Below are 13,095 nucleotides of genomic sequence, written 5' to 3'. Positions count from 1 at the left end.
GAGACAGAGTCTTGCTCAGTCGCCCAGGCTGGAGTGCAGTGGTACAACCTCGGCTCACTGCAAGCTCCGCCTCCCAGGTTCACGCCGTTCTCCTGCCTCAGCCTCCCAAGTAGCTGGGACTACAGGATCCCACCACCACGCCAGGTTAATTTGGTTTTTTTTGTTTGTTTGTTTTTGTATTTTTAGTAGAGACGGGGTTTCACCGTGTTAGCCAGGATGGTCTTGATCTCCTGACCTCGTGATCTGCCCGCCTCGGCCTCCCAAAGTGCTGGGATAATAGGCGTGAGCCACCGCACCCGGCAATTTTTGTGTTTTTAGTAGAGACGGTATTTCACCATGTTGGCCAGGCTGTTCTCGAACTCCTGACCTCAGGTGATGCACCTGCCTCAGCCTCCCAAAGTGCTGGGATTACAGGCTTGAGCCACCACGCCCGGCCTCTAGTTTACTTTTCATAAAAATTCCATTACAGGCCAGGTGTGGTGGCTCATGCTTGTAATCCTAACAATTTGGGTGGCTGAGGTGGTGGATCACTTGAGCTCAAGAGTTTGAGACCAGCCTGGGCAAGGTAGGGAAACCCCATCTCTACAAAAAGTACAACAAAATTAGCCAGGTGTGTTGGCAAGCACATGTAGTCCCAGCGACTTGGTAGACTGAGACGGGAGGCTCACTTGAACCCAAAAGGTTGAGGCTGCAATGAGTTGAGATGGAGCCACTACACTCCAGCCTGGGTAACAAAGTGAGACCCTGCCTCAAAAAAAAAAAAAAAAGATTGGCTGGGTGTGGTGGCTCACACCCACAACAATCCCAGCACTTTGAGAGGCCAAGGCGGGTGGATCACCTGAGGTCAGGAGTTAAAGGAGTTAAAGCCTGGCCAACATGGTGAAACCCTGTCTCTATCAAAAAATTAGCTGGTTGTGGTGGCGGGTGCCTATAATCCCAGGTACTCGGGAGGCTGAGGCAGGAGAATCACTTGAATCTGGGAGGCAGAGGTTGCAGTGAGCTGAGATTGCGCCACTGGACTCCAGCCTGGGCAACAGTGAGACTGCATCTCAAAAAAAAAGAAAAATTATATGTTACTGGGCATGAGGGTGTATGCCTGTAGTCTCAGCTACCAAGAAGGCAGAGGCAGGAGGACTGCTTTAGCCCAGTAGTTTAAGTCCAGCCAGCCTGGGCAACATAGCAAGATCCTATCTCTAAATAAAAACAAACAACATAAAAATTGTATAAGAAACAATCGGAACATTTATTTTTTATAATTTCAGAGTGGGAAAAGCATGTCACAAAATTTAAGAGGCATAAAAGAAAAAATTACCAATTTAACTATATAAAAATAATAAGGCTGGGCATGGTGGCTCACACCTATAATCCCAGCACATTGGGAGGCAAGCAGGGAAGACTGCTTGAAGCCAGGAGTTTGAGAATATTTCAGGCAACATAGTGGGATCTCATCTCTACAAAAATTTAAGGCCTGGTGTGGTGGCTCACGCCTGTAATCCTAGCACTTCAGGAGGCCAAGGCAGTCGGATCATGAGGTCAGGAGTTCGAGATCAGTCTGGCCAACATAGTGAAACTCTGTCTCTACTAAAAATTCAAAAAAATTATCCAGTGTGGTGGTGGGTGCCTGTAATACCAGCTACTTCGGAGGCTGAGGCAAGGAGAATTGCTTGATTCTGTAAGGTGGAGGTTGCAGTGAGCCAGGATTGTGCCATTGCACTCCAGCCGAGGCAACAGTGTGAGACTCTGTCTCAAAAAAATAAATAAATAAAAAATAAAAATGTCTGGGCGAGGTAGGCTGAGCTTGTAGTCCTAGCTACTTGAGAGGCTGAGATGGGAGGATTGCTTGCGCCAGAGATGTTGAGACTGCAGCGAGCTGTGATAGCAGCACTGCACTTCAGCCTGGGTGACAGAGAGAAAATCTGTCTCAACAAAATTTTAAATTTAAAAAATAAATAATAGTCCGGGCATGGTGGCTCACGCCTGCAATCCCAGCACATTGGCAGGCAGAGGGGAACGGATCCCTTGAGGTAAGGAGTTCAAGACCAGCCTGGCAAACAATGGCGAAACCCCGTCTCTGCTAAAATAATACAAAAATGGCTGGGCGAGGTGGCTCACGCCTATAATCCCAGCACTTCGGGAGCTCGAGGCAGGTGGATCACCTGAAGTCAGAAGTTTGACCAGCATGGAGAGACCTTGTCTCTACTAAAAAAACAAAATTAGCCGGGCGTGGTGTCCTGTAATCCCAGCTACTTGGGAGGCTAAGGCAGGAGAACCGCTTGAATCCAGGAGGTGGAGATTGCAGTGAGCCAAGATTATGCCATTGCACTCAGGCCTAGGCAAAAAGAGTGAAACTCTGTCCAGAAAAAAAAAACACAAAAAATAGTGAAAATGGAACCTTCTGTACAAAAAATTTTCCCAAAATCAAATTTGAAAAAACAAAAGAAGTCAAAACCTAACATTAAATATTTGAAGCTTGGCCGGGCGCGGAGGCTCATGCCTGTAATCCCAGCTACTCAGGAGGCTGAGGCAGGAGAATTGCTTGAACCTGTGAGACGGAGGTTGTGGTGAGCCGAGATCACACTATTGCACGCCAGCCTGGGCAACAAGAGTGAAACTCCATCTCAAAAAAAAAAAAAAAATTGAAGCTCATATAACAGAAGACTAAAATAATGAGCTATCAAGAATGAATAAGGATCAGTGGCCTAATGGAAATAGAATAAAGGATAGGAACAATTGGCTAATAGAAAAGGAAATACAAATGTCTCTTACAAGTATAAAAAGATATCTTCATGCATAGTAAGAAAAATACTATTACTACATTAAGATGCCAACGATGGCCACCATCCATTCCTTTCCTCTCTTTTTGTGCATGACATATCCCCATGGAGTGGTGGCAACTGTTCTTCCACCTTCTGGAATTTGAGTTGACAGTGTTCCCTTCTTCACTTTGGAGCCCCAAGGTATTACGAGTGAAGGTCAGGTTGCTCTGGGCAAAAAAGAAGCTGAGAGTAATGGAGTACTGAAGTGCTAGATTCTGACTTAAGAAACAACACTGGGCATGTGAGAATCAGGTAACTCTAGCTCCAGCTGCCATGTGAATACAAGAATATGAGAGTCCTTAAGCAATAGCCAGATAGCTGAGCCCAGTCATTCCACAGAGCTAGCAGATATTGATATTTTAAGCCACTACATTTTGTGATGGTTTGTTATGCCATAAAGCACCATTATTCAGTGCTCCCATAAAGTGCTGGTGGAGTATAAATTGGTATAATTCTTTTTTTTTTTTTTCTGAGATGGAGTCCCGCTCTGTTGCCCAGGCTGGAGTACAGTGGCGCGATCTTGGATCACTGCAACCTCTGCCTCCTAGGTTCAAGTGATTCTCCCGCCTCAGCCTCCTAAGTAGCTGGGATTATAGGTGCGTGCCACCATGCCTGAATAATTTTTGTATTTTAAGTAGAGACAAGGTTTCACCATGTTGGCCAGGCTGGTCTCAAACTCCTGACCTCATGATCTGCCTGCCTCGGCCTCCCAGAGTGTTGGGATTATAGGCGTGAGCCACCATAGCCAGCCATAAATTGGTATAATTCTTATGGATGTAGAATTGGCAGTAACTATTAAAATCATAAATGCATGAAAACTGTGACCAAGCAATCCTTTTAAGAATGTTTTTATTTTTTAGAGATGGGGGTCTTGCTATGTTGGTGAGGTTGGTCTTAAACTCTTGGCCTCAAGCAATTCTCCCACCTCATCCTCCCAAAATGCTAGGATTATAGTCATGAGCCACTTTTCCCAGCCTTAAGAAGGTATTCTACTGATAAAATTATACACAAGTGAAATCACATAATCACGAAGTTGTTTATTGCAGCACTGCCTATGAAAGTAAAGAAGAATAAGCAGCTCATGCCTGTAATCCCAGCACTTTGGGAGGCCGAAGCAGGCAGTTCACCGGAGGTCAGTTCACCTGAGGTCAGTTCACCTGAGGTTCGAGACGAGCCTGGCCAACATGGTGAAATCCCGTCTCTACTAAAAATACAAAAATTAGCCAGGCATGGTGGCACGTGCCTGTAATCCCAGCTATTTGGGAGGCTGAGACAGGAGAATTTCTTGAACCCCAGAGCTGGAGCTTGCAGTGAGCTGAGATCAAGATCCAGCCACTGCACTAGACTCCATCTCCAAAAAAAAAAAAGAATAAAAAAGGGCCTAAATACCCATCCATTTTAGATTGAGTAAATATCATACAGCAAATTCACACAAGAATAGGTACTTCAATGGTTTAAAAAAAAAAAAAAGTGGGGGAGGGGAAGCAATTTCTATCTGGATATGGAACAATTTCTTTTCTTTTCTTTTTTTCTTTCTCTGGTCTCACTGTTGCCCAGGCTGTAGTTCAATGGCGTGATCTCCACTCACTGCAGCAACCTCTGCCTCCCAGGTTTGAGTGACTCTTGTGCCTCAGCCTCCCAAGTAGCTGGGATTACAGACGTGCACCACCACCCCCACTTATTTTTATTTTATTTTATTTTATTTTTTGAGATGGAGTTTCACTCTGTTCACATCATTCTCCCGCCTCAGCCTCCCGAGTAGCTGGGACTGCAGGCATCCACCACCACACCCGGCTAATTTTTTGTATTTTTAGTAGAGAGGGGGTTTCACATGTTAGCCAGGATGGTTTCGATCTCCTGACCTTGTGATCCACCCGCCTCGGCCTCCCAAAGTGCTGGGATTACAGGTGTGAGCCACCGCACCCGGCCCTAATTTTACATATTTAGTACAGATGGGGTTTCTCCATGTTGGTCAGGCTGGTCTCGAACTCCCAACCTCAGGTGATCTACACGCCTCGGGTTCCCAAAGTGCTGGCATTACAGGCATGAGCCACCGAGCCTGGCATTTTTGTATTTTTTGTAGAGACATGTTTCTCCATGTCACTTACACTGGTCTCAAACTCCTGGATTCAAGGGATTCACCCACCGCAGCCTCCCAGAGTACTAGGATTACAGGGGTGAGCCACTCCACCTAGCTCATTTTCCTGTTTCTTAATTGCCTTTTTTTTTTTTTTTTTTTTTGAGACCGAGTTTTGCTCTTGTTGCCCAGGCTGGAGTGCAATGGCACGATCTTGGCTCACCACAACCTCTGCCTCCTGGGTTCAAGCAATTCTCCTGCCTCAGCCTCCCCAGTAGCTGGGATTACAGACATGCAGCACGCCTGGCTAATTTTGTATTCTTAATTGCCTTTTAAAAAAATTATTGCCGAGGTGGTGACTCATACCTGTAATCCCAGCACTTTGGGAGGCTGAGGTGGTGGATCACGAGGTCAGGAGTTTGAGACCAGCCTGGTCAATATGGTGAAACCATCTCTACTAAAAATACAAAAAATCAGCCAGGTGTGGTGGTGCGCGCCTGTAGTCTCAGCTGCTCAGGAGGCTGAAGCAGAAGAACTGCTTGAACCCGGGAGGTGGAGGTTGCAGTGAGCTGAGATCGTACCACTGAACTCCAGCCTGGGCGACACAGCGAGATTCCATCTCAAAAAATAAAAATAAAAATAAAATTATTATTATTGGCCAGGCTTGGCAGCTCACGCCTGTAATCCTAGCACTTTGGGAGGCTGAAGCGGGTGGATCACCTGAGGTCCAGAGCAGGAGACCAGCCTGGCGAACATGGTGAAACCCTAACTCTACTAAAAATACAAAAAATTAGCTGAGCTTGGTCACACATGCCTATAATCCCAGCTACTTTGGATGCTGAGGCAAGAGAATCACTTGAACCTGGGAGGCAAAGATTGCAATGATCTGAGATCGCACCATTGCACTCCAGCCTGGGCAACAGGAGTGAAACTCCATCTCAAAAAAACAAATAAAAATAAATAAAATAAATTTTATTATTATTTTGGTAATTTTTTTAGTATTAACTTTTTTTTTTTTTTTTTGAGACGGAGTCTCAATTCTGTTGCCCAGAACGGAGTGCAGTGGCATGATCTCAGCTCACTGCAACCTCTGCCTCCCGCGTTCAAGTCATTCTCCTGCCTCAGCCTCCTAAGTAACTGGGATTACAGGTGCGCATCACCACGTCCAGTTAATTTTCGTATTTTTAGTAGAGATGGGTTTTCACCATGTTGGTCAGGCTGGTCTCAAACTCCTGACCTCGTGATCCGCCTGCCTCAGCCTCCCAAAGTGCTGGGATTACAGGTGTGAGCCACGGCACCTAGGCAGTATTATCTTTTCTACAAGCTATTAATTGCCCTCAGTTCGAAGTAATTGTTATGTCAAAGAGGCATGTTTTGGGATGACATATTCTGGTTTCCTTCAACTCATAGCAGCATTATTCATACTAGCCCCAAAGTAGAAAAACGTAATAGATGAACTAATGTGTGGATAAGCAAAACGTGGTATATCTATTGTGTTAAAGAGAAGTTTTTAAAATCTGTTTGTAGTCATAATTGTGATCGTTGAGTTTTCATGTGTGAGATGTGTGTCACTCAAGCCTTTTTACAATGTCCGTATATTACATTAAAAAAAAAAAAAAAAGGGCCGGGCACGGTGGCTCACGCCTATAATCCCAGCACTTTGGGAGGCCAAGGCAGGCGGATCATGAGGTCAGGACATCGAGACCAGCCTGACCAACATGGTGAAAACCCGTCTCTACTAAAAATACAAAAATTAGCCGGGTGTGGTGGCGGGCGCCTGTATTCCCAGCTACTCAGGAGCCTGAGGCAGGAGAATCGCTTGAACCCGAGATGTGGAGGTTGCAGTGAGCCAAGATTACACCAGTGCACTCCAGCCTGGGTGACAGAGCGAGACACCGTCTCAAAAAGAAAAAGAAAAAAAAGAATGACATTTTTTGAAGCACGATAAGGAAGACTTTACTTGGGACCATTACGATTATGTATAGGGACCACTACAATGGGATTTTACAGTGGGAAAGAGAGTTGGCCTAAACTCTGAATAAAACATGGGCAAGGGGGGAATTTATAGCCAAGGAGCAGGTTAGGGTCAGTGGATAGAAAGTTACTAAGGACCAGGTTCACATCTGTCATCCTAGCGCTTTGGGAGACTGAGGCAGGAGGATCACTTGAGGCTAGAGTTCGTGACCAGCCTGAGCAACAAAGTAGACCATCTCTACAAAAAAAATATTGCAAAAATCAGCCAGGCGTGGTGGCACACGCTTGCAGTCCCAGCCACTTGGGAGGCTGAGGTGGACAGATTTCTTGAATCTAGCAGATCAAGGCCACAATGAGCTGTGATCATGCCACTGCACTCCAGCACTGCTGCCTGGGTGACAGAGTGAAACCTTCTCTCAAAAAAGAAAGGAAAACAACATTACTAACAGGTAACATCAGAGTCCGGGAATTCTGACTAAACTCATTTAACAGGATTATTGCTGAAGACAGGTAGAGGTGATGAGACAGCACTCTGGTGGTTGGTGGAGGATGAGGAACTTGATCAGATATTGAGGGTGATTAGATATCAAGTGTGGGGGGGTTCTTGGAATGGGCACGGTGTCTCATTCCTGTAATCCCAGCACTTTTGGAGCCTGAGGTGGGCGGATCACTTTAGGTCAGGAGTTCAAGACCAGCCTGGCCAAAATGGTGAAACCCTGTCTCTGCCAAAAATGCAAAAATTAGCTGGGCATGGTGGTGTGTGCCTGTAATTCCAGCTACTCGGGAGGCTGAGACATGAGAATTGCTTGAACACAGGAGGCAGAGGTTGCAGTGAGCCGAGATCATGCCACTGCACTCCAGCCTGGGCTACAGAGTGACAGTATGTCTCAAAAATAAAAATAAAAAAAGGGGTTGGAGGGGCTCTTGACAAACTTACTTAATAGGGTCCTTTGCTAAAACCGGATTTGAGCTGGGTATAGTGGTGCACACTTTTAGTCCCAGCTACTCAGGAGGCTAAGTCCAGGGTTGGAGGGGCTCTTGACAAACTTACTTAACAGGGTTCTTTGCTAAAACTGGATTTGAGCTGGGTATAGTGGTGCACACTTTTAGTCCCAGCTACTTAGGAGGCTAAATCCAGAGGAATGCCTGAGGCCAGGAGTTCGAGGCTGCATTGTGCTATGATTGTACCTGTGAATAGCCACTGCACATCAGCCTGGGCACCATGGGAAGACCCTGTCTTTCTTTTTTTTTTTTTTTTGAGACGGAGTCTTGCTCCGTCGCCTAGGCTGGAGGGCAGTGGCCGGATCTCAGCTCACTGTAAGCTCCGCCTCCCGGGTTTACGCCATTCTCCCGCCTCAGCCTCTCGAGTAGCTGGGACTACAGGTGCCCGCCACCGCGCCCGGCTAGTTTTTTTGTATTTTTTAGTAGAGACGGGGTTTCACCATGTTAGCCAGGGTGGTCTCGATCTCCTGACCTCGTGATCCGCCCGTCTCGGCCTCCCAAAGTGCTGGGATTACAGGCTTGAGCCACCGCGCCCGCCCGGGAAGACCCTGTCTTTCAAAAAACAGTAAATACAAGTAAAAGTGGGTTTTAGAATAAAGTGCACAGGTGGGCCTAGGTCAAGGTCAGGAGCCTGACTAAAGTTTGGTCAAGCAGAGAATCTCTATCAGTCTCTTCTCTTTTCTTGTTTTCTTTTTTTTCTTTTTTTTTTTCTGTCTTAAGACAGAGTCTCGCTCTGTCACCCAGGCTGGAGTACAGTGGCATAATCTCAGCACACTGCAACCTCCACTTCCCGGGTTCAAGGGATTCTCCTGCCTCAGCCTCCGGAGTAGCTGGAACTACAGGTGCGTGCCACCACACCTGGCTTATTTTTGCATTTTTACTAGAGATGGGGTTTCACCATGTTGTGCAGGCTAGTCTCAAACTCCTGACCTCAGGTGATCTACCCACCTTGGCCTCCCAATCAACTAGCCTAGCCAACCTTCCTTCCTTCTTTCCTCTCTCTTTCTTTCCCTCACTCCCTTTCTTTCTTTCTTTTTTCCTTCCTTCCTCTTTCTTTTTTTTTTGAGACAGGGTCTCACTCTGTCACCCAGACCAGAGTGCAGTGACGCCATCTAGGCTCACTGCAACCTCCGTCTCCCAGGCTCAAGTGATCCTCCCACCTCAGCCTCCAAAATAGCTGGTACTACAGGGTGCATGCCACCACGCCCGGCTAATTTTTGTTTTTGTTTTTGTTTTTGTAGAGACGGGGTCTTGCCATGTTGCCCAGACTAGTTGCCTCTCTTTTCTTTCCTTTGCACAATTTAAGTCTATTTTTTCATTCAATCACCTTTTATTCTTTAAGGACCAGCTGAATCATCTGTTGGGCCTTGGTAGCAGAGAATATTCACTGGATTGTTAGCAGTCAAGAATTTAATAAGGGGGAACTTCTATGAAGAAAAATAACGATTAATAGAAACCCAGTTTCTGAATCTAGAGGGCAGTGAGTCAATAAGATTTTTAGATGTTGGGCTTGAGGATAGCAACCCAATGGATTTCCTGGTTTAGAGTTTGAATGTCTCTGGTAATGACATTTGGTGTTTCTGATGAAGTTTCTGATTGGTCCACCCAGTAGCAAGCACAAAGTTGATTTCTTTTAAGTTTGTATCACATTTTCCAGCTTTGGCTAGCAAGGCTCTGGGAAAATGAGCAGTTTTAATATTTTGTGACTCTAAGCCATAAGGGTGGAAAAAAAATTGGAAATAATAGTTTGGAGAGTTATAGCCAGATACTGAAGGAAACTAGAAGAATTTAGGATCCAGGTCAGTCTGCAGATGGACCTCTAAGACGATGAACAAGACTAGAATTTTTTTTTTTTTTAATTATGAACGGAGTTTCGCTGTTGTTGCCCAGGCTGGAGTGCAATAGCACGATCTCAGCTCATTGCAACCTCCGCCTCCTGGGTTCAACCAATTCTCCTGCCTCAGCCTCCCAAGTAGCTGGGATTACAGGCACCTGATACCACGCCCAGCTAATTTTGTATTTTTAGTAGAGTCAGGGTTTCACCATGTTGGCCAGGATGGTCTTGAACTCCTGACCTCAGGTGATCCGCCTGCCTCGGCCTCCCAAAGTGCTGGGATTACAGGCATCAGCCACTGCGCCCGGCCAAGACTAGAATCTGATAATCACGAGGATGTTCTATAGTTTTCCACTGAAACTATACTGTCTCTAAAATCACCCTTATTTTTATTAAAGATGATCAAAGGCTGACTTGTTTGCAAAGTAAGTCTAGTCATTAAACTTGGCCTCATTATTTACGTAAGTATAGCAAGAATAGTGATTGATTTTGATCTTAGGCTTTTTATTTTTATTTATTTATTTTTTGAGACAGAGTCTCACTCTGTTACCCAGGCTGAAGTGCAATGGCGTGATCTCGGCTCACTGCAACCTCTGCCTCCCAGGTTCAAGCGATTCCCTTGCCTCAGCCTCCCAAGTAGCTGGGATTACATGCGCCCACTACCATACCCAGCTAATTTTTTGTATTTTTTAGTAGAGACGGGGTTTTGCCACGTAGGCCAGGCTAGCCTCGAACTCCTGACTTTAGACGATATGCCCACCTTGGCTTTCCAAAGTGCTGGGATTACAGGCATGAACCACCGCCCCTGGCCAGAATCTTTTTTTTTTTTTTTTTTTTTTTTGAGATGGAGTCTTTCTCTGTCGCCCAGGCTGGAATGCAGTGGCCGGATCTCAGCTCACTGCAAGCTCCGCCTCCCGGGTTTACGCTATTCTCCTGCCTCAGCCTCCTGAGTAGCTGGGACTACAGGCGCCCACCACCTCGCCCGGCTAGTTTTTTGTATTTTTAGTAGAGACGGGGTTTCACCGTATTAGCCAGGATGGTCTCGATCTCCTGACCTCATGATCCACCCGTCTCAGCCTCCCAAAGTGTTGGGATTACAGGCTTGAGCCACCGCGCCCGGCCAAGAATCTTAAGAATCTGAGAATCTTAGGACAGCTTTCTTCGGTTCCACAATTCTTCCATCCTCCTTGTGTGACCTTGTATTCATGTTGTCTCCACAGTGGCATACATGACAAACTGAAAGCTCCTGGACTGCTTGGTGTTTGGATCTCTCATTACTACACAATCTGAGTGTTCCCCATTGTTTAAAATGGCTCCTCAGGCTCTCTCATCAGTTCCCCCCTTCCCGTCCCCTCCTTCCTCTCCCCTCCCCTCCCCCTTTTCTTAGAGGTAGTCTTGCTCTGTTGCCCAGGCTGGAGTGCAAGCGTGAGATCTTGGCTCACTGCAACCTCCGCCTCTTGGGTTCAACGATTCTCCTGCCTCAGCCTCTAGAGTAGCTGGGATTACCCGTCATGCCATCACGCCCAGCTAATTTCATCAGTTGTTTCAAAGCCCAGTCCTCTGCTGAAGAGCTTCCATAGGTGTTCAGCGTCACAATGACAATGAAAGGAGAGACTTTAATTTTAATTTTTAAAAATAGAGACAGGGGTCTTGCTATGTTGCCTAGGCTGGTCTTGAACTTTCGGCTTCGAAGCAATCCTCCCATGTTAACCTCTCAAAGTGTTGGGATTACAGGTGTGAGCCACTGTGCCTGTCCAGAAGAGAGACTTTCAGGATTCTTCCTCAGTGGGTTCATAGGGAAGGGAATAAACGAAGTAACATATCTCTCAAATTGGACGTTTAAAAGCCCTTTGGCCGGGAGCGGTGGCTCACGCCTGTAAACCCAGCACTTTGGGAGGCCGAGGTGGGCAGATCATGAGGTCAAGAGATCGGGACCATCCTGGCTAACACGGTGAAACCCCGTCTCTACTAAAAATACAAAAAATTAGCCAGGCGTGGTGGCGGGCACCTATAGTCCCAGTTACTTGGGAGGCCGAGGCAGGAGAATGGCGTGAACCCGGGAGGCGGAGCCTGCAGTGAGCCGAGATCACACCGCTGCACTCCAGCCTGGGCACAGAGCGAGACTCTGTCTCAAAAAAATTAAGAAATAAAGAACACGCAATGTTAACCATAAAATGGAATGAGTTCTGATACATGCCACAACATGGATGAACCCTAAAATCAATGTGCTAAAACAAAGAAAATCAACACATAAAAGGCCACATATTGTATGATCCTCTTTATAGGAAATGTCTAGGACAGTATAGACAGAAATGTTAGTGGTTGCCTGAGACTGCTAAGAGCAGGGATTGGGGGCTATTGGTTAACAGGTAGGGTTTCTTTTTCGGGTGATGTAAAGGTTCTTGAAGTAGTGGTAGGGATGGTGGCACAACCTTCTGACTATACTAAAAGCCACTGAATTGTACTTTTTTTTTGAGACGGAGTTTCGCTTTTGTTGCCCAGGCTAGAGTGCAGTGGCGTGATCTTAGCTCACTACAACCTCCGCCTCTTGGATTCAAGCAATTCTCCTGCCTCGGCCCCCTGAGTAGCTGGGATTACAAGCATGCACCACCACACCTGGCTAATTTTTGTATTTTTAGTAGAGGTGGGGTTTCACCATGTTGCCCAGGTTGGTCTTGAACTCCTGACCTCAGGTGATCCACCTGCCTGGGTCTCCCAAAGTGCTGGGATTACAGGCATGAGCCACCGCGCCCGGCCTCAATTGTACTTTAAGATATTTTAAATAGTGAATTGTATGTTAAGTAAATTTTATCTCAATTTTTAAGATGAGTTAAAAATGTTACAGGGTATAACTAGTTCAACCATTGTGGAAGACAGTGTGGTGATTCCTCAAGGATGCATAACTAGAAATACCATTTGACCCAGCCATCCCATTACTGGGCATATACCCAAAGGTTTATAAATCATGCTGCTATAAAGACACACGTACACATAGGTTTATAGCGGTACTATTCACAATAGCAAAGACTTGGAACCAACCCAAATGTCCATCAATGATAGACTGGATTAAGAAAATGTGGCACGGGCCGGGCGCGGTGGCTCAAGCCTGTAATCCCAGCACTTTGGGAGGCCGAGGCGGGTGGATCACAAGGTCAGGAGATCGAGACTATCCTGGCTAACATGGTGAAACCCCGTCTCTACTAAAAATACAAAAACCTAGCCGGGCGCGGTAGCGGGCGCCTGTAGTCCCAGCTACTTGGGAGGCTGAGGCGGGAGAATGGCGTGAACCCGGGGGGCGGAGCTTGCAGTGAGCCGAGATCGCGCCACTGCACTCCAGCCTGGGAGACACAGTGAGACTCCGTCTCAAAAAAAAAAAAAAAAAAAAAAAAAAA

The sequence above is a fragment of the Theropithecus gelada genome, chromosome 9 (assembly GCF_003255815.1).
Source record: "Theropithecus gelada isolate Dixy chromosome 9, Tgel_1.0, whole genome shotgun sequence".
NCBI lineage: Eukaryota > Metazoa > Chordata > Mammalia > Primates > Cercopithecidae > Theropithecus > Theropithecus gelada.
Note: the sequence above shows the minus strand (reverse complement) of the source record.